Source organism: Stegostoma tigrinum, chromosome 10, assembly GCF_030684315.1.
Source record: "Stegostoma tigrinum isolate sSteTig4 chromosome 10, sSteTig4.hap1, whole genome shotgun sequence".
Classification (NCBI taxonomy): domain Eukaryota; kingdom Metazoa; phylum Chordata; class Chondrichthyes; order Orectolobiformes; family Stegostomatidae; genus Stegostoma; species Stegostoma tigrinum.
The window spans coordinates 65,276,867-65,299,547 of NC_081363.1; the positions used below are offsets into that span (position 1 = coordinate 65,276,867).

General features: G+C 39.0%; 1 long non-coding RNA gene across 2 annotated transcripts in view; it reads right to left on the reverse strand.

Moving 5' to 3' along the window:
* Positions 1 to 656: 656 nt before the first annotated feature.
* LOC125455810 (uncharacterized) overlaps positions 657 to 22,681 on the reverse strand; it is a 30,876-nt gene continuing 8,851 nt past the window's right edge. The window contains exons 2-5 of one of the 2 annotated variants that reach the window (XR_007248317.2): positions 13,148 to 13,252; positions 12,822 to 12,955; positions 11,175 to 11,356; positions 657 to 3,374 (exon numbers count right to left, since the gene is read on the reverse strand). This is a non-coding gene — a long non-coding RNA (uncharacterized LOC125455810). The remainder of the gene's footprint in view (positions 3,375 to 11,174; positions 11,357 to 12,821; positions 12,956 to 13,147; positions 13,253 to 22,681) is intronic. The other variant, XR_009446291.1, reaches the window with a different exon arrangement.

The window sequence follows — 22,681 nt, forward strand, 5'->3', positions numbered from 1 at the left end:
CACCTCAAACCGCACCCCCATTTCCTACCTAATAACGTCATCCCGCCCCCTTGACCTGTCCGTCCTCCCTGGACTGACCTATCCCCTCCCTACCTCTCTACCGGCTCCATCCCCGCCTCTTTGACTTGCCTGTCTCCTCTCCACCAATCGTCTCCTCTATCCATCTTCAATTCACCTCCCCCCTCTCCCTATTTATTTGAGAACCCCCTTCCTCTCCGCTATTTCTGATGAAGGGCCTAGGCCCGAAACGTCAGCCTTCCTGCTCCTGTAATGTTGCTTGACCTGCTGTGTTCATCCAGCTCAACGCATTGTCATCTCGGATCCTCCAGCATCCGCAGTTCCTGTTATCAAAGATCATTTAAACACACCTTTATAATCACGAATTTGGGTCATCAGAATTTTGTCCCTGTTACATATCAGTTCCCTACTTTTTTCCACTCAGTATGGAATCTCTGTCCTTTTTACTATTTTATTCATGAGTGTGTGTGTGTGTGTGTGTGTGTGTGTGTGTGTCTGTAGTGGGTTTAGGATTTAACAGGGGTATAGTCAAAGTTGTAGAGTAGTGGATCAGTAATTATCTCATTTTTCAGCCATTTATTAAAGAAGTGTATTTCCAGTGTTAATGATTAAACTTGGTATAAATTACTTTTGCCCTAAATTACAGTCAGTCAGGCAAATTAGTTATTTTGGTGATTGATTTGGGATTTTAATATATTTTGTCATGGTTTGTGGAACAGTGAAACTTATTATCAGTGTACTTTTCTCTTTTAAACTCTGACACCAGCAAAACAAAGTTTACAATCTACTTAATAACACCATCAGTTTACAGAGATTCAAATGCAAAACCTTACCCCTCTGTGTCAAGATTTTAAGTTTGACTTAACTGATCCTCCCTTCCATCCTGTGGGATCTTCTTTTATGATTACTCACAAAACTAAAAGCTTAAACTTTCTAATCTTTTAATCATTGATTCCCTTAACTGCTCTGAAAAACTCTTTTCTAGGACAGAGAAACTACACTTCCTTTTAGTTACAGATAGATCTCTCACGAACTATAAACTTTTAACCTCTAGGTTAGATGTATTTGAGTTCTTTGAAACTAAAATTAATCCTTGATCTTCTGTACTGAAAATAATTAATGGTCTTCATTATTCATTCTATCCATCGAAGTGCAAACAATTTTCCATTAAAATTCCAGTTCACTGATACATGCACTGGTCCATAAGGTCTGTCTGGTCTAGTTTTTTATCTTAAACTGTTTTGATAGAAAAGAATATTTTCATTGTTTATTGTGCATATTCGGCAACTAGTTAGCCTGCAACCAATAGTCATATACTTGTTTATGAAAAGGAGATATTTGGAGAAATGCAGTTTTATTTGGTGTATTCTTTGGTTTGCCATCCCTGTACTATCAGTGCCTTTGTGTTGCCGTTCAGAGTTAGCTGTGGAACAATGGGGCAGATGATAAATAATCATATGTTACAGTTTCTCCATCTTAACTCCAGAACCCACTATAATGGCCCAGCAGCATCTTCAAAGATGGAAATGGAGATCTGTACATTGAGGCTGAAGGATTATCTGCATATAATTAAGTTAGTCATTTTCTTTCCCTTTAGAATTTTGAAACAAGGTCAAAGTAAGAATTTTATTCTCACTGGGAACACAGATGAAGGAGCAGGCCTTTCAACTCCTTGATCCTCCTCCTCATTCAATTGGATCATGGCTGATAATCTACCTCAATGACATTGTCTTCCATTATCCTCATATACCTCGATGTCATTGGTATCCAAAAATCTTTCAATGGCCTATCCTTTATTTGCAAAAATTGTCTCTTGCTTCCAGACTATGATGGATTAAATAGGGTGTAACAGAAGGACTGGAACCTCTCATGAGAGAAGGATCATCTAACATCGAGCAATCTTTTATCCTATCATGCTTATACTCTCGGGCAGGATAAGTGCTCAAAAGAATTTGTCCGGGTACAAAAAAAAAATCAAGGAAACTGATCCATGCAAGTATTGCCGTGAGTTTGTACTTTAAGCTCTCCTGCTTATTTTCGGTTATTAAAACTTGACTAGAATATTTTATTGCCTGAAGTTCAACCCCTAGCAATTGCTAGATTTGCTGGGCTCAGCTAGGACAACAGTAAGGTTTCAACATTTGACTGCTGTGCTTCTGAGTTAGGAAAGGAAAAAATAATGAGGGCTCCTGTTTTGAACCAATCCCGCTACTGGAAAGTGCATACTATGGATGTCAACAACAACAAAATCAGACTTTATGATGGGATCCACAATGGAAAACCTCCCCACTGTCAAGGCCAAGACTCACTGATGAATAATAGTGAATTTAACAAGTTACCTGTAGACCACAGGTGCCTATGAAATAATAGTACATCAATTCCTTCAATTGATATGGAGAAGAGGAGCTCATTCTTGAGAAATTGAATTTAAAGCAAATACAGCAGCTTGGACATCTAGTGGGCTTCTGAACACAAGTATACTGAGCAACACTTGCTCCCATTACTTGATAGAGCAAAGGTTACCTCGACAACAAAAGTTATTCTTATTCATTGGCACTTCATTTCCCACAAGAAAATTCAGAAGCTTTTTCCTAATGACCTCTTGTATATTATTTTCCAGGAGAAGTCTTCTTTTGCAGTTCTCACCATTTCCCCTGACCCCCCTTCCATGCCAATCACACTTCTGAAAAGAAAATAATATGGCAGCTCAGAAAGCTCTCTTTCCCTACAAATTTTGACAAGCTGCAACTTGTGGGACTCTGCACTACAGTCAGAGTTGATCAATTCTAGCATTTTCTCATTCCACAACTGTCCACAAGGTAAGCACAGCACTGTACTAATTTAGAAGTTTCTCCATGCCTGGGGCAATGACCTAGGTTGATGTGCTGGTACATATTCATCAAGACAGTACAGGGATACAAGATGGCACATGAAGTGTTTCCTGAGGAGGAGTGGTTTCTGTACTGATTATATTAAAACAAAAGCAATTGGCAATAAAAGACGATTGACAGAAATACTTAGTAAACCCATAATGTTCACTGAATTCAAACCATAGCACAGGCAAAACAACTGGATGTCAAGTTGTGTGAAGGGAATAAAGGCGCTGTCTACTTGAGTCTCGACAGAGAGAGCAGAATTTTCCTGGACCCACAATAGCGATATTGGAAGCAGGTGTTGATGGAGGGTTTGCTGCAGAAAAAAATCAAGGGTCACAACAGGAGGGCTCCCATCAGAGGGTCTTCCAGATGCAGAGCCACTGACAGGAAAACTTCCCTTGGGCATGCAGGCTGGGAATCCAATCAGCTGCCCAGATCATACAATCCAGAGTGAAGCAGTATACTGCAATTGCTAGAAATCTGAAACAAAAACAATTGAAAAATAAATCAAGTAATATCTGTGCAGAAAGAGAAACGTTAAGTTAACTTTTCAGGTTAGTGACCTTTCAGCATAACTGAAATATCAACACTCCTTATCTCTCTATGCAGATGCTGATTAAAGAAACAAATATTTTTCAGCATTTTCTGGATTGGGCCATGAGCATGCTGGCAATTTGTCAACAGTGGAACAGCTTCATGGAGGTGATCTTGCTGTGGCTAGCTGAGAGACTAATGTCAGAGGCTCAAAGCCACTTGAGGGGGGGCTGCCAGCTGGAAAAGCCATGTCCCTGGCCAAAACAACACACCCAAGCAACCTTGCCCTCTGCTTCAAGGGGCCAAGCAGCTCCCCTCCTGATCATTTTAATATTTAATGCACACCCACAAGGCACCTCGATGTTGAAGCATCTTCGCGGTGCCCCGCCTGATGCAGCAGTGTCCACTCCTCCCCATGGGACAGCCGAGGTTACAAAGCTGCCATCCCGATTATCATCATTGTTAATTCCGAGGCTGTCCGTGGAAGATTGCCCTGGAAGAATGGGCTTACAACTTGGTGTCAACTGTGAGGGTCTGAATCCTGCTGGAAAATGTTGCCCTCAGTATTCATATGAATTCATTTTGTTTTAATTTACTGATTCTGGGATGATGCCATCTCTGGTTAGGCCAGCATGTGTTGCTCATTCTTAATTGCCCTCATGATGTTGATGGTAAGTCGCCTTCCTGAAGCACTGCAGTCCCCATCCACAATATGGCTAGGAGGGAGGTCCAGGGTTTTGATCCAAATGACACTGAAAAACAAAAGTAATACTTTTCCAAGTCAGCATGGTGTGCTGCTTGAAGGTGAACTTTCATGATTGAAAGGTACTCCGGGCATCTACAGCTCTTGTTGTCACCTTTCAGTTATCTAGCCACTTGGAGACAGTATACTTTTTGTCCAATCAATGTCGATTTCACCATCAAATACACATTCCTACAGGCAAGCATTCGTCTGAAAAATTGCCAGCTCTGTGGAGATGGAGTTGAAGGTGAGTCAGGCTGGTAAATTAAGTTGTGAGTGGCTGCATGTTCAGATGGCTCCCCTATGAATTCCTACCTCTGGAAAACCTACCCAGGGTGGGTGCAGAACAGAGCCAGCTTCTCTCTTCACATCCATGAACAGGCCATGTTTAGGGATTAGTTAGTAGTGGCACTGGAGTCTCCTCCTGCCTTACTGGAGAAGTCCATGCTACACTTCGAAAGCCACTAACTCACAGGAGGTGTCCTTGTGGTGGCGGGCCAGTTGACTATCGGAGACAGACACTAATGTGGGAATCAATGGATCTTGCTTGGAGACTCCATTTGATGAGTTCACTGCAGGCAGTTGAGGGTACCTACATTTGGGATGCCATCAAACTTTTCTACTTGTCTCGGCAGAACCCATCTCATGATGGGACTCCCGTCCTGACAGAATGCAAATGCTTTAATGTGACGTTGGGTATCAGGGAAGTTGCTGTGCGAGAGCCCTTTCAAGAGTTGCCTTTTGGCAATTTGAACTAGTAGAAACACCGAAGACAGGGCAGCCTCCAGATCTTCCAAACAGATTGACGTTGGTGTGTTGGTGACCACTGGAAAATACAGTACATTTTATCTCCCCTAGTGATGATTTGTATGATAGAAAATGTTTTTTTTAACCACATTTCAACACATTTTAAAAGCCTGGAAGTCACAGGAAACACCATTGAAAAATCTTTCTCTAGTTTTTGACCTGCATTTCAATACATGTAATAGATCTACATCCTGGATAAAGTCTCTAATATTAGACAAGGTGCAATAGTCAGACAGGCAAAGGGGTTCTAACAAGCAAAGCAATGGTTGATGTACACATCGATTTCCCGTTTCATATATCTTTAATGAGGAGATTAAATACTTGTTTGGGAAGCATAGGCTGGCTTAAGTGGTGCTTGTCAGTACAGCATGTAATGCTGAAGACCCTCTGATATCTCCCCAAGGTGATGAAGTTAATTTGGGTTTCATTGCATAGCCCATTTACAGAGTCACATGTTGACTTTTCCTATAGCCAGCGAACCCATCAGAGAAAGGCAAATACAAATGTTATTATGCACACTTGGATCCCTAAGGCATTTAATCTCTCCTGCAGCTATCTTCTGATAGATAGTTAAGGTTCAAAACCTTTGAGCAAAAAGAAATACAGTCAAATAAACTCTACAATAAATAGCTGCCTTCCAATGTAAACATTTGAAATATGACAGAACACGTAAAAATTTACATTTCTGTCATACAACAGGTACATTCACTAAAAAGTAAAAAAAAACACATAATGATGTCAGATAACTAAATGTTCATTGAAATTTCATATTAAAACCATTAATAGATTTGCATAAGCTTATGAACACCATATAAAATGGGGACAAAAAAGATAAACTTTCAAGTAAGCTGCTTTCATTACATTTCATTTTCCTCTTGGTAAGAAGAGGGGATGCTGAACCACTTGTAACGAGAGTATGAATTTCATACTTATCCTGTTCTAAGCTTGGAACATAACATTGTGTTTGTATTAGATTGGAATGGACAAGCACATTGTCATTACAGAACTCAACAAGCAGGAGAGGAACCACTGCAGGGAGCATTCAAATGTAGAGCAGAGTGCTCATTTCATATTGTTTTGGGTTAGGGCAATTGTCATGGTGGTTACCTCAAAGGAACCAAGAATCTTTAATGTTTTATTTATTTTAGCCAGAAAATAGAAAAAATGTGCCATTATTTGCACTTGATCATTTAAAGTAACATCACAATGAGATGTAAAGATCTTCCTGATGTAGAATACAATGATGTATTTGCATGCTTTTTGTTCCTTAGCTCTAGCCAACTCAATTTTGTCATTGAACTCTCTGATATATCCTCTTTTCCCCAGTATTGAAATGCCCTTCTTAACTAAAAATACCATCCCTCCTTTTTTTTTATAATTTCCTATATTTTATGAACAGTTAAAAGCACCAGGGAGCCAACTTTCACATGAGATAGTGTTGAAGAACAAAACTTGCAAGTGATTGGAGGTACTCTGGAGTGTGCTTCGTATTGTGGAGAGTTCCCAGAGCAGGACAGATCCTGGCAAAGAGCATTAATACATCCATACAGGAGGTAGTGACCTGCCCACACAAAGATTGGAAAGGTTGGACATGGGCAAGGACCAACAGTGCCTCGGGATGTCCAGCATAAAGGGAGATGAAGCAGAACCTGTTGAGAGGGAAAGCTCTGCATATTATTTTCTGCTAGTTTAGAGCCAGACTCCTTGGTGCTCCTTGCCATTGGCTGGAGGTTGTCTGGGAGGCTCACCCTCAGCACTGTGGCCTGGATGTCTGTCAACACTACCCAAATGCCATCTGTACAAGCTCCTCATCTGTGGCAGACTTTGTTGCAAACTCATCCTCCCAAGAGTAGATACAGAAGTCATTCTTTTCTTGGCCAGGCTGGAGTCAGTTTTATTCAATATCTTGCCACTTTGCAAATCTCCACTCTTTTCTAGCCTCCACAACATGTACAAAGTCAAAGCCTGAGCTGGCAGCTATAATGTTTCAGATCATGTGATGTGGGCTCTTGATCAAGCATGTGCTGATGTGTTTTCTTTCCTCTTGGACTTGCTATGATAGGTTAGGTGCCAGTTCTTAGATGTTTGAAAGCAGGAATGCAGAAGAGACAGTTAAATGCGAGGGACATAGATTAGGGTGGGATGCAGGGAAGCCTTTGGTCACACAATTTGCAATGCACACACTGCCAGAGAGCAGGATAAGTGTGAGCTGCTGTTAGTGACACTGGATGCCATTGTATCTGTCACAGCTGACCTCATCATGTTGAGTCTCATCCCTTTGTCAGGCTCTGGAGATTCAGGAACCCTTTCCAACACAACCTCAGCTGTTTAGTTCTACTCCCATAGATTGTGAGCTTCCCAGTCCCGCAAGAGAGAAAGGCAAGAATTTCAGTAGCTGTGTAGCAGTAAGTAACGTGCACTAACTAAGTAGCTGGAGAGATGTAGAGGAATAGGGTGGGAGACAGGCAGCATTGGGCTAGTTGTGACAGTGATGTATCTGGATATTAGAGTTTAAAGTTCCAGGGATTGTTTCTTAGTGACTGATGGGTTTGGGGGCTGGGGACCAGGTCGGTAATTCGATCTGAAAATGCATTCACTGACATTCACGAGCCAGGTCAAGTCAATGGATCTCTGAGGGCACTGATGTTCTGACCATCTTGTGGTACTGTTGCAGTGTCCCCATCCCCAGACCTGAAAGGCCTGGAATCAAGTTCCACGTGCTCCAGAGACATGTACAGACATCTCTGAACAAATCGCTTAGAAAAATAGGTTAAATTAAAAATAAACTGATGTTGGGTTCTAAGTTAGATGCTGAAACATACAGGCTACCTACTACAATTGAAGCCAACTTGGCCCCCTGTAGGACAATGGCATCTTTCCTCCTGTCACTTCAATTGACACCAAGAACAGAAGGCTAGCCACATCACATTTCATCGGCACAGCTCTACTCAGCTACTAACAGCAGACACAGCCAGGCACTGAGAAACCATTCAGCCCAATACAATTTCCATGCATACAGGGTAGCACCAGAGGTGGAATCAGCATGTTTTATGTGCTGCCCAGCTTCACTAGAACTAAAGCAAATTGGTTACAAATCCCAAGCATTAAAATAAACCGCGCAAACTAATATTTATCCCAAAAACCTCCATTGACTAATTCTCCCAGGTAGTATACAAGAACCTAAATATTTACTTTTTCTTCCTCTCAATAAAGCAAGGATTTATTTTTAAAATCAGACATAACTTTGTGCAGTTCCTATTAATACAATTGAGAATGGTTATCGCACAAAAAGACATTTTATGCTTATACGCGCTGTTGCTCACCAGTCAGAAAATCCGGTTGAAAACAATTTATAATTATTTAAATGACTGAAAAAAAATTGTGCTTGATAATTTAATCATCAGGATTTACCCTGGAATTTTACATGTAAAACGCATCTTCCACTGCCTTTGCACTTGAAGAACAGAGCAAAATGTGAAGGATCTTCACATGCAATCAATGGAAACTGACAAGTTTTACCTGGCATCATAACAGTTTGGCTTGATCTGGGCAGAGAATCTTGAGACAGCATAAAAGATTATAGCAACTTTAAAAAAAACATTTGAGGCACAAGTCACTTTTCAAATCTCAATCTTTCGTACTGGTTGAGTCAATTGCTCTGATTTAGACAATTGAGCTGGCCTCTAGAGGGCACAAAATTCATTGAACTTCTACCCATTTGTTTAATCAATTTGGCCTCTGAAATTTCCTGAGTTCACCGACATAAATATGAATGAAGTTTATTTACACTTAATCCAACTATCAATTTGGAAGAAAATACACATAATAAAAATGTTCAAGACAAGATGGAAATAATACAGTTTACATAAGGAGCCTCAGAATTTATAATAAAAATTAAATCAATACAACTGTTTAGGAAACAAGATTCCTTTATTTATTCTTAACTTGAAAGTTCATCTATTTTGTCAATAAGTTCTATTATTTTTTTCTTTTGTTAAATTAGTGGATGTTCCAGATCATTTTAAATAAAATTGGTCTGAGCAATGCCCATCTAATTTGTATGACAGGGGTGAACACATTGAGACTTTCCACAGTTACAATGCCGTTGGTGAGGAATACAGACCAGGGAGCTCTACTATGACTGAAGCGTTAAAGATTGACAGTTTTGATACTAACAACTTTGGAAGGATCTTGAGTATCAAATAGCAGGACCGCATCACTAATAAGATGGTGCACGAATGAGAGAAAAGAATCCCATTTTCAACTACTGTGTGGAGTAGACACATCAAATGGTCAGGCTATGTAGCTGGAATGGGAGAAGATAAAATATTAAAGACAATTGACAGTTTTGATACTAAGTAGATAAGAAAGACCTTCGGCATTGAATAGCAGGACCTCATCATTAATAAAATAGTGCATGAACGGACAAATTGAATCCCACTATCAATTGCTCAGTGGCACAAGCCTTGAATGGGCAGATAACCTAGCTGCAATGGGGGAAGAAACAACAGTGAATGGGAAGTGATGGTAGGGATCCAAAAGGGAACAGAACAGTAATGGAGAACCTAAGTGAAATGGATCCAAAAGGAAATTACAGGCTCGAAACCCAACAGACTGATGGCTTTTTTGAAATGGTCGAGTCAAGAAAAACAGCAAGATACAATGATCATGAGGAAAAGAACTAATTTTCTCCTTGTTAAACATACAAACACAGAAGAATGATTGGCAGGAAAGGACAGACTGATCTATCGTGCCTGCTTCATATTCATGCCGCCTCGAGCATTGTGACTGGACACTTCCTAACCTTCTCACAATCAAGTTATCTCCTGGGACAGGCTAGAAAAATGCTGAAAGAAACTTGGGGCCAATAAGCAAAATAAAATCGAGAAATTGCCTCTCCAAACCCCTGAGGCTATCAAAACCAGTGCAGGAGATCATATTGACATTGTATTAATGTGTTCTTAGTTTAACCACTTGAGTAGAATCTCCCCTGCAACTTTAAAGTACAGTGGGCTCAAGAAAGCAGTACAACATTGTCTACAAAGTAATAAGGGATTAATAATAAACGTTGGCCGAGCCAGTAACACCTACATTTCATGAGCAAAAATAAAAGATGTGTTCACCACCACTTCCCACCAGTTTTTCTTCTCACTCTCTTGAAGGCACTCACTCCACATTGGGATATAGCTCGAAATGTTTCTATTGCTCCCTGGTAATTTGCTCAGGTGAAAGTATCCACAGTGTACTTCAACGTGGAGGACAAGACATCTTAGCAAAACGCTATTCTCAGCAGAACTACACATCCATGCACTCCGATTCCCAGCCCCACCCCATCCCCTCAGCTGGATGGACAGATCAAGGCCAGCTACATCCTTCATACTGGGTCAATGAGATCAGATTAAATGAGATCAGAGCCATAATCAAATCAGCGACAATGGCTCAGTAATGACCTGAATAAGTTGAACCATACGGTAGAGTTAAGCATGTCTAGTTATTACTGCCCGTCTATAAATTACTCTGAATCAGCTTGGTTACCTGCAGAGCCATTTGGCTTTTTTGAAAGGCCAGAGAACATTGACATCTATCAAATAAAGCACAACTGTGCCTCTTCATTTGTCAGTGGATATGTCAGAGAAAGCCTTCATTGTTTAAATAGCTGTATCCAACCTGATATATATTTGTAATAATTCTGCTTGGAGCTTACAGGTCACCTACCACAAATTTAGAGTTCTTAGAAAACATAAGACACACCCCAAACTAATTGAAGAAAATCACAGCTCAAATCAGAGCACAAGAGGAGGACATTGGCATCTTTCTCTGTTTCTTAAAAGAACCGTCCAATTAGGCCCACTGCATTTTTCCCCATAGGCCTAGAGGATTTTGTCCCTGCTTTTGCAAATATTTATCCAAATGTTTTGAAATGTTATTGTTCAATTTGTTTCCATCTTACATTCAAACATTATATAGTCGGTTCTGCTATTAACGTGATAATTGCAATCCTGCACAACAAAGCGTTATAGGAAATCGTGCTATCAGAATTATAGGGCCTATGGGAAAAGTAGGAGGGACAGACCACCAAAGAATATTACTCAAAATTGCACAAGAAACACGCAAAAGGCTAACACAAAGGATAGCACAATTTGAATAAATGATTAATTCATATCTAATAATAAAATAAAAGTAAACTAACACGTTACCTTGATAAAACGTCAAGATGACTTGATGGGGGAGGTGGTTTTGAAGTTGCTCTGTTGTTAATGCAGGGGCCGAGGATTGTTGTATTCATCGTTATCACCATCATCATCATCATAATATAGCAGACCATCTTAGAGGGCTTCATTTAGCTTTATTTTTGCTCTGTGTCAGGAGTTTCCTGGAACTTTCAACCAAGCAGCTGAGAGTCACTTGAATGAACTAGATACATGGGAATTACTGACTTATTTGTTTGCCATCACAAACAATTGTACCCAGATAGGCAGTCAGGAAACCTGAGCTATTAAACTCAAAGCCATAGTTAATTAGAACATTCTGTAACAGAGGAAAATGATGACCAGGTCTTGCCAGAATAACTTGTAACATTTCTGCCAACTATGGAGAGTCCCAAACACAAAGACCATTACTCAATAAATTACTTATTATGCTTCTACCACCCTCTCAGTATGGTATGATCTACCTGTACTGAATATAAAACAAAACTTTTCACTGTACGTAGGTATATGTGACAATAATAAATCAAATAAAGAAAAACAGGTTGATGTTCTGGACAAAATGGATTTTGCACTGAAAACTTGAAATTAGCAGAATAAATCTCAATTTATCAACATTATCAGCATTTATCAACATACTTAGTTTTAAAAACAGTCAAATATTGTATGCCAGGGCAGCACCAGGTCTGCAGACAAATGAGGTGTCAAACTATTGAAGTTTGAACACAGCTTTATGTATATGCTCAACAGCGAAAGAAGCATGCAACAATCAAGATTTTAGAGAACGACTGCATCACCAATGCCAGTCTGCAGCCAACTAAATTTGCTCCATCCAATGCCCTGAAACAATTGAATGCACTGGATCCAGCAAGGATATGGACCCTGATATTCTGGCAGTTGCAGAGAAGATATTTGATCTAGAACTAACTGTATCCCTAATCAAGCTGCTCCAGTACCTGACAGTGTGGAAAATTTCTCAGATGATATCCTCTCCTCCAAATAGGATAAAGTTCTGCCATGAACACTTGGCTCTTAGTTACAGCCTTGATTATAACATGGAAAAGGGGATGCAACAGTAACAGCCCTTGACATCAAAGTAGCATTTGACCAAGTGTGACTTCATGGAGGACTGGCAAAATTGGAGTCAATGGATATTGGTGAAAGTTCAGAACTTGTTGGAGCCATGCTTTGCACAAAATAAGATAGCTATGGTTGTTGGAAACCAATAATTTCATCCCTGATTCTCTGTTTTGTACTCTGTTTCTGATCAGTTTCAATACAAATAACCTCTCCTGGATTTGTTCCTCACATCACTTATGATCTGGATTGTTCCTTTAGCTTCTTAATATCTAAATAAATTATTTTAAGTAGGGAATGAGCCAGGGATCAAACAGCAAAACCTCAGCTTCATACACAAAATCAGAAATTATTGGAAAAGCTGACAGGTTTGGCAGCAGCTGTGGAGATAAAGCAGAGTTAACATCTTGGGTCCAGTGACCCTTCTTCAGAACTGAACTTGAAACATTACATAGAACACAGAACATAGAACATAACAGCACAGCACAGGCCCTTCAGCCCTCGACGTTGAGCCGACCTGTCATACCAATCTGAAGCCCATCTAACCTACACTATTCTTACCTCTACTTTCTCTCCACAGATGCTGTCAGACCAGTTGATTTGCTCTGGAAATTTCCGATTTCCGGCATCTGCAGTTCTTTGGTATTTCCTCAGAATTGTACATTGATCAACTGGCAGCATGAACATCTTGAAATCTGGCAGAGGTTCAAGTTATGAATTAAAAGAAAACAAGCTGCTTTGCAGAAAAGTTACAAGATAATATTTGACACCAAGCCACCTAATGTAGATATTAGGGCAGCTAACTAAAAGCTTAGTAAAAACATTAAACACTTAATGGAGGACAAAAAAGGTGCAAAGCTTTAAAATGAAGAAATTCTAGCACTTACAACTCAAGCAACTGAAGGCACTGTTTCCTCTGGCAGTAATGTAAAATCAGGAATGCATATGGTAGCAGGTTTGGAAAAAACCCGGGATCACAATGTGTTGCTGACCTAGAGGAGGTTAGAGAAAAGCAGAAGGATAAGGCCATGGAAAACACATGAGAATTTTAGCTTTATTACCTATCATGTTAGCTTTATTACCTTGCAAGGAGAGAAAGGAGTTTTCCCTTATCTTTTTAGATACAGGGAATCTTGAAAATGGATGTTCAAATGAGAATATTTCTGTACTGGTTACAGACTATATGCAGTTGATCCCAGTGCAAATAGAAAGGTATAAACCTGTAATTGAAAGATGCTGGTTATGGAGCTGTCGCTTACAATGAGACAAAAAGAAACATTGGTCTCAGCCTGCAACAATCCAGGTCCACCTCAATGTAGCTGTCAATCAAAAAATCATCAGCTGAGAATGTCTCCATTCTTTGGTCTGTGCCAAATGTGGTAAAAGCATGGATTTCAAACCTGAGAAGAGATATCAGATAAAACTGGCACTTACAGTTATAAATTATCCCCCAGTCGGAAAATTCAAACAGATGTTTTGTTTATCTGCACAGCAAAGGTATTGTAAGATAGGCACAACACATTGCAGCTGTATTTAATCTACATTAGTATTCAAAAACCATCTCTTTTGAAGGAAAATGGAAATGGATTATTTAACCTATATCTACTTAAACAAAATTTATACCTCTTTACCTTGAGCAAAATAAAAAGCCCCCAGAAACTTTATGCATACTGTTACTAGGACTAAGGAAACAAAATTACCAAAAATGAACAAAAATGAACCATTGTTTTTTGGCTCTCACACTGAGGAGATAGTGGTGTCGTGGTTGTTTTAGTATAGCAGAGATCCTGACAGCAAATCCCACCATGACAGCTGATAGAATTTAAATTCAATTCACAAATCTGAAATCGAACAATTGTGTCAGTAATGGTGAACATTAAATTATTATTTATTGTTATTAAAACACATATGTTTCATTAATCCCCTTTATGAAACAACATTTGCTGTCTGCATCTGGTCAGTTTATAGGTGAGTCTACAACAATGTAAAGGTAAAGTCATCATACTGAACTGTAAGGATGCTCTCTCTTTACAGAGAAATGACTGGTGGTGATTTAATCCCAAGGGTCACCATGCCTCAGGCAAAGGGAAGAGTTTGAGAAAGGGAGTCCTTCAGCTGGTGCAGGAAGTGAACCACACTATTGGCATCATCTGCATCGCAAAACTGACATCCAATCAGCTGAGCTAACCAACCCTTTCTGTAATGTGATCAACCCTGAAATGCTCCAAAATAGTTAAGCAAATGATGAACAAACACGAGCACTACTCACAATGCCCAAATCACATGGAACAAAAAAAAGTTGACATTTATTTTCTTTCCTGAATCTCTGTGATAATTTATCAATAGTGGAGATGCTGGCAGAGATAGTGTAAGGTACAGCTGGATGTCTTCGGTGTACATGTGCAAATTTCAGACGAAGCCTTGATAGGACCATAGGAAGAGTCAGATCACGTTTGATCATCAGCCTCAAAGCCATGTTCTCATACCATCCCATTAACTCTTGATGTCATTAGTAATTGGGAATCTACAAAGTTTAGTCTTGGATTGACTTAATGACAAAGCTTCCTTATACCTCTGAGGATAAAGAATTCAAAAACTTAACCACCCTCTGAGTACAGACATTCCTTCTGCTGTCAGTCCTAAATGACTTATCTTGTATTCAGAAACTATGTCCCCTGCTTCTAGGCTTCACAGCCATGGGACACATCTGTCAGCACTTACTCCATAAATCCCTACATCACTTACCTGTGAATGTACAGACCACTATTTCACTGACACTGAAAACCGAAACGTGTGAAAGAATACATTCCAGTAGAAAGAAGCAGAAAGCCACATAAACTGAATTTTACAATTCCAAAAAGAGGTGAAAAACAGAGAGACTTTGGGTACATGTCCAGGAATCATTGAAGCAGGCAGAGCAGTTTGAGAAACAGATAACAAGTCAAACAGGATTGCTATAAGATGTGCAGACAGAAGCAGACCATTCACCACATTGAGTTTGCTCTGTCATTCAATGAAATCATGGCTTTATGATAAGCCTCAATTCCACTTTCCTGACTTTTCCCCATAACCCTTACGGGTTCACCTTACTGGTTCAAAATCTGTCCATTGTGGCCTTGAATATACTTAACAAGCCAACGTTGACATCCCTCTGTGGTAAAGAATTTCATACTATCTTCTGTACAAAGATGTAATAACAACATTGCGTATTTTAAAAATGCTAATTTGACTTCAAAGAAATAGACACAGCATATAAAAAATAGCTGCGAGGGTTATTCTTGTTGATTCACTTCAGCCAGTCAAAAAGCAAGAGACGTGTATGTCATCTCAATAAAACCACAAAGAGATCCATTCAGAATTTCATGCTGCTTTTTATTGACACAATGGATTTTTGAAGGTTTGAAAATTCAAAAGCTTCTGAAAGAAGAAAAAGATTGGAAGAATCTCCCATGGGGAATTTCAGCACAGTTGACTTTGTTTTAGGAGACAATGATTCATGAAAAGTTAACACCAAAGCCATTCTAAGTGTAATCTATATAAAACAGTGAAACTCCATTTTAAGATGCAAACTCCAAGGTTTCTGAGTGACAACATTTTGAGAAAAGAAAGTTCACAGCTCAGGGCAAAGACTAAGAAGCTAGAAGCCCATTTTTCTGTTCTGGGGTCATGGGTTTGAATCCCACCATTGTATGTAGTGAAATTTGAATTCAATAAAGATCTGAAATAAAAAGCTACTTTAATGGTGACTATTGTTAGTCATCATAAAAACTTATTTTGTTCATCTAATCTTTACAGAAGGAAATCTACAATCCTTAACTGGCCTGGACTACATGAGACTTCAGACCCATAGCAATGTGCTTAACTTTTAACTGCCCTGTCGCCAATAAATGCTGGCCTAGCCAGTGACACCAACATCCTGTAAATGAATTCAAACAATCTGTTTTAAGTTCTTGATGTTTGGATGTTTCTTCAATTTGCTTTGTCATTAGTTGCTTGTTAACTCCCTGAAACAGACACAGAGAGAGAAAAAATTGTCCAATTCCATGTCTAGTTGCAAATCCATCTCCTAAGCTCTGCCAAAGCAGCTTGTTGAAATATGTTCATTTGTGCATTTCATATCTGGATTAAATGATGCCTACTGAATGCTAATTGCAGTCGATTTTTTAAAAAAACTTCAATATGTGAACTTTTCATAATGGTGCAAATCAAGCAGGATATACAAATCTTGTTAAACAGTTTCAGGCTCTTTTCATTAATAAATGCTAATTCCAGTTCATCTTGGAGGTCGGACTGAGAGAGGATACAATCTCGTGATAGAAGTCATTGGTCTAGTAATCCCAAATCCCAGGCTAATATTCTAGGGATATGAGTTTGGATCCCACCATAGCACATACGGTTTCCACTATTTATGAAGAAAATCATCCCTTCTTACCAAGTCTGGCCTGCACATGACTCCAACTCACAGCAATGTGGTTGACTCTTAACTACCTTATGGGAAGTTAGAAATGGGGAATAAATTCTGGCTGTTGGAGCCAAAAGAAGTCATCCAGGTAATTTTCAAATGCTCAAATGCTCAAAGCTTACTCTGTGTATTGAGTCAGTCATACAATGAACAGTCAACTGCTTAATCTAACATCCAAAGCTGACTTTTTCATTTTGGTTAAAAGAAGGTCCAATACCATATCACAGGGACTTTTGGGACATGTTCTTTATAAAGTATTCTTGTGTCACATCTGTATTTGTTTTCATCATATCTGAAATTTTATTAGTTTGCAACTTTCTCTCTTTATTGTCATGACTTAACAGAGATACGTGCACTGATAATCATGTCACAGTATTCCAGAAGCCATCAAAAAATTTGTGAAATCCAAATCAAGCAAATGTGACCAATTTATCTGACTGCCTGCTATTCCAACAGAAGTTATTCACACCACTTATCATCATTATCATAACTTTAACAAATGGGAGAAAAAAATTCTCATTAATCTACTAATGTGATGTAAACTGTATTATATTACAAAGCCCACACACATGAAAGTAGAGAAAGAATGTAGAGGGAGAAAGATAGAGAGTGTATAGAGAGAGAGGGGGGAGTGTGTAGACAGAGAGAGAATGGAGAGACAGTGAGACAGATAGAGACAAAAGTAGAGAGAGACGGAGAGATGGACGGACAGAGAGAAAAAGAGAAAATGTAGAGAGACAGTGCGGAGAGATAGAGAGAATGTAGAGAGAGACAATGTAGAGAGAGAGAATGTGGAGAGAGAAGGAATATATTGAGAGAGAAAGAGAGAGAGAGAAAGAGAATGTAGAGAGAAATGGAGAGACAGATAGCCAGGCAATGTAGAGGCAGAATGTAGAGACAGCGGGAGAATGTTGAGAGAGAGAGAAAATGTATCGAGCGAGAACATAGAGATTGAGAGAGGATGCAAAAAGAAACAGTGGAAGCATAGAGACAGAGTGTAGAAAGAGAGACACACAATGTAGAGACAGAGACAATGAAGAGAGAGAGACAGAGAGAGAATATAAGGAGAAAGAATGTAGAGAGAGAGACAGACAGAGAAAGACAGACAATGTAGAGAGAGGTTTTAGGGTGCTGTTGTTACATAAAAATAGGTAGTTACAGCTTGATAGTGAGATTTGAATGCAGTATTTAAGGCTTGTGTCAAAAAATCAAAAATATTCCTCAGTGGTAAGATTCTTTTGAATTTTTCCACATTGTTTGCTATTGTACATGCTGCAGCAAGGAGAGGGAAATCTCACCTTCAGATGACAAGAGTAAGCAAGTTACTGTAAACTTCATAAACATTGGCTTCTGTATCAAATGGAGCATTGTGCTGAACTCTTGGGCATCACATTTAGGAATGTGGAAAATTTCAAGGATGCTCAGACATTAGAGATAGTGCAGAAAAGGTTTCACAATAGTTCCAGGGATGAGGAACTTCAGTTATATAGAGGGTTTAGAGAAGTTCAGGTTGTTCTTGGAAAGGAGAATTGGGATAGATGTTCTGCACATTATCATTACAGAATGATTATTCCTGTTAGAGGAAGCTTTAAGAACTAGAGCACACCTATGTAAATTGATTTGCAGAAGAACCGTAGGTGACACTAGGAAAATCTTTATTTTACATTGAAAAGTCAAAATCTGGACTGCGTTGCCAGAGACTGCGGAGGACGCAGATTCAATGCTAGCTTTCACCAGAGAGATGGAGAAGCACCTGAAAAGAATGACAGGGGCTGCATGGAAAAGACGAGGGACTGTGAAAAACTGTGCAGCTCTTACAGAAAAATAGCATGGATGTGGCTGGCTTTTATGCAGTAACCATTCTATGCTCTCTGTAATCAAGGAGCAGCATATAAGTGGGAAATAAGAGAGAGGCAAGGATTGATATTTCTGAGATGCCAAAGATGATAATGCAGAAGTGAGAAGAGAAGCCAATGTAAATGATAATAAAAAGAATAAACATTTATACCTGGGTGATTAAATTTGAGAAATTGATACATTAATAAAATATAGAAGATACTAAACAATTCTTGAAAAATATTTTTGATGTTACTTCAGAACAGTGTATCCTACTAAACAATGTATCACATTCTAATTCTCGTCAATATCTTTCATTCCTGTTGGTTTGCACTAGCATGTGGAAGGCCACATGAAAAAGAATGCTGAAGAACAGAATGAACAATGCACCAGTCTCTCTCTAGTAATTTATCAGTAAGGTTATTGTTACAGAGATCTCAAGTGCCAATAGTTCGGACTTTGAAGCTAATTCAACAATCATAGTGTTATGATGTTTTTTCTGATCAAGAGTCGAGGCCCAAAACATCAGCTTTCCTGTTCCTAAGATGCTGCTTGACCTGCTGTGTTCATCCAGCTCTACACCTTGTTATCTCTCTATATTCCGATACCTTGAGTTATCAAATGACCTTCCTTGAGTAAGCCCGAGCTCCTGGTGCATTTGACAATCAGGCATATTTTGCAAACCAACACAAAATAAGAAATAAAAATACTCCTGTAACAATTTCCCTGAGATTTCTGAACAATGAAATATGCTCTAAAACATTCCAATCATTCAACAGTCATGCATTGGAAATGATTCTCTCTTTCTCTCTCTCTCTTTGGGTGCCACAATATAAAAGGATTTTCTTGGAAACCATAGGCTTCCATTGAACTGGTCCATGATTATTCTTGGGAAATTATTGCAGTGATCTGCCTTTGTTTTCTGCATTTTGGTTCCTGTTGTTACCACCTACCATCAGACATAATGGGCTGATTTACAGGTGATAACCAACTTAGCTGACCACATTTTTAATACATTTTCCATGGTCAATAAGTCTTGAAGTGGGAGGTAGCCACGCTGCCACTGTGCAAACACACATTGTCCTACACGTATCAAACAAAAAGATCTTACAAAAACTACCACACTGCATTTCAGGAAGTCAGCAAAAAGTACCTGCATTGAAAGCCTGAATACCATTAAATAACATAGAACCCAAGACAAATCTGTTTGCATTTAAAATACTCATGTGCAATTGTACCTTTCTGAGGAGGAGTAAATGCCCTCTTCCTCTTCAACAAAATGATTGGCATTTGCTAACATTATCAGGGGCCCTTGGAACACTTACCACTAACAACTGAGGGTTTAGACAAGCATAGTGCTCCCAACAACACATCAGTATGAGTAACAGGATGTGCACACATACTCTAAAAATGACTCTTCCAATGCTTATTCTCTCTTTGGATAATTCACTTTATTCACTAACATTGCTCAATGGCAGTAATAGAAACATGGGAAACATGGGTGAGAAGATATTTCATCGAAAACATAGGCATTGGCAGTACAATACACTGGAGCCACCATCCCCTCAACTAAATTAACTTGTAGTAAATTGAAGTTATAAACAAAAAAAGAGGAAGAAAGTGTCAATGAAGAGTTTTGCAAGGGATTAAAGAAAAATAGGATATAAACACAAACAACAAAGTGAGAAGTGGAAGTTAAAAATGAATAAGAATGTAATTGCAAAGATGGATGCAGCATACAGAAACCTCTAACAGATGGTGTATTAATATTCAATGTATACAAAGCAGTTTACGAGGGTCTTAAAGAATATGGAGTTTGTATTCAGGAACCGCTATTGCAGGAAGTAATTTGTGCTGACTTCAGTTTCTATATACAGTAACATGGCAACCTAAAACTGTAGGATTTCACAGAGGTAAAGTGCTTCCTATTTCAGTACATCAGTAATTGCTTCCGGCCATCACCCTGAAGACCTCATACATACTAGCTTAATCAAAATTGGAATGAAGTTACAAATAGAGTGAAATATGTTCTGTGTGTTTTTGAAAGTTGGTATTTCATGGAAACCTTCAAAAATGCTTTACTCAATTTTGCATATCTAATACTTTTTTAACAGCTTTTGATAAAGATTGCTTGAATTAAACTTCCACAGTAAAAACAGCATAAATTAGTGGTATAAACATCCTTTTCTTATCGCCGTCATAAGCTTTTAAGTCAGCAGGCAGCCATTGCAAAGACAACAAATATTATCAAAACACACAAGCAAACTCCAAACAGGATCACTGCAGACTGTTTCCGTGTTTGTCATCTACAAAGGCCTTAACTTGGATGTCTGACAAAAACCTGTCCATCAAGCTGTGCGCCTGAGCCTATCAGGCTGAAAAATCAGAGCTAATAAAAGTCAATCAGTGATTGTTTAACTTTACTGCTACTGCCTGAAGCAGGATTACAAAAGCTTAATGCATATCTAAAACTCAGCCAAGAATCTCTGTCATCTGTGGAGAGATCAGTAAAACTCTGACCTAGTGGAAAATTTCATAAATTCCCTTGGGCACCTTGAATAAATGTGGATTATTTTAGTTACATTTCCACCGTATGAAATTTCTACACCATTAAAATGTTTTTAATTCATATTGCCATGTTACTTACAATTAAGTTATGCAAAGTGGAACATAAAATTAACTAGCTGTTCAAGAACTATTCTTCAGAAGCTGTCTGACACTAGGTATTTGTGAGAAAGACATAAGTTAATCACAGTTAAATTGTTTTAGTTAGTACCTTGCCCTATTATCGACTGTTTTTGTTGCTGCTATTAAGTTAATCCTGGATCAAAGTAATATTTTTAATTGTCATTATAAATCCTTCATCTATTCTCCAGCTGTCTTTTAAATCATAATTAGAATCAGAAAAGCATTCATGAATTAATGTAAAAAAAATTATTAGTTTGTTGTGACTGTAATAGTTTGATCTGAGAAAAATTAATCAAATTTTCACCATGTTTCAGACTTTTTTAAAAATGTGGAAATAAAAAGTAGCATCACGAAAAGCGTCCTCCCATGAAACATGTTTAATCATACAATCAAAGCACTGTTTTACTTTAGAGAAGGAAAGTAGTGATCTATGTTCACTATTAATTAGAAGTTCTCCAGACTCCTAGCAACATGTACACTAACTGCCCTCTATTGTGGCCCAGTAAGCAACTTATATCAAGTCCTTTGAAAGCAGTTCAAGAAGATGACTATCATCGTCTTCTCATGGGTACCTCAGGCTGGCCAATAAACAGCTGCCTTGCCAGAGACTGTCCATGATCCCAACAAATGACAAAAAAGAAAATTGTGGCACAATATCTGATGCCACACTTCACCCCCATCCAAATTCCTTCCACTTGTGTGCCCACATCACGTCATTTTTATTCCCTTTGCAGTGGCACAGCGTAAAGTTTATGAAAGGACTCATAGAACGTTCAGGTCACTGCATCTTACATTCATCTGTGAAACAAATCCACTAGATTTAGAAAAAAAAACAAAACCTTCAGTAAAAAAAACTACTATACCCTGGGTGAGATACAAATGCACTTTGGACTAGATTTTCCTTGCCCTGGAGGTGGAGGGCAGAGGAGCACGGGAAATGGGGCAAGGTGATGCGTCAGCTGAACCTCGCCATTTACTTCCAACCTGAGAGAACATATCAACTAAATGTGGGTTGACAGACACTTTAAAGTGTTGTTGTGCCACCACCATTTTGATAGGGGTGTGATTGTCCTCCACCACGTTCGGAGGCCGTCAACTCCATGGAGACTGCCTTCCTGCAGCCGGCTGCTCAGGGTAAGGAGGACCTTCCAGAACCAGAGTCTCCATGACCCCGTGTGCAGCCCTCTGGCAGGAATGGTTACATTCTCTGCTCAGACACTTTATTGGAAGCCTTTTCTCCCCAAGGGGCTCTATCAACTGTAACCCTCTGAAATGCTGCTTGTGAAACTTTGTCTCCAAGGAAACCTCCAGCATGATTTATTCCTTCAAAGGGTGGCTGCCAGGAAAGGATTGTGAGCACAGGTGGTCAGTCTTGGGAGTGGTTTCTTTTGACTTTGTGCATGAATTTGAGGATGGAAAACTAAACCCTAATCTC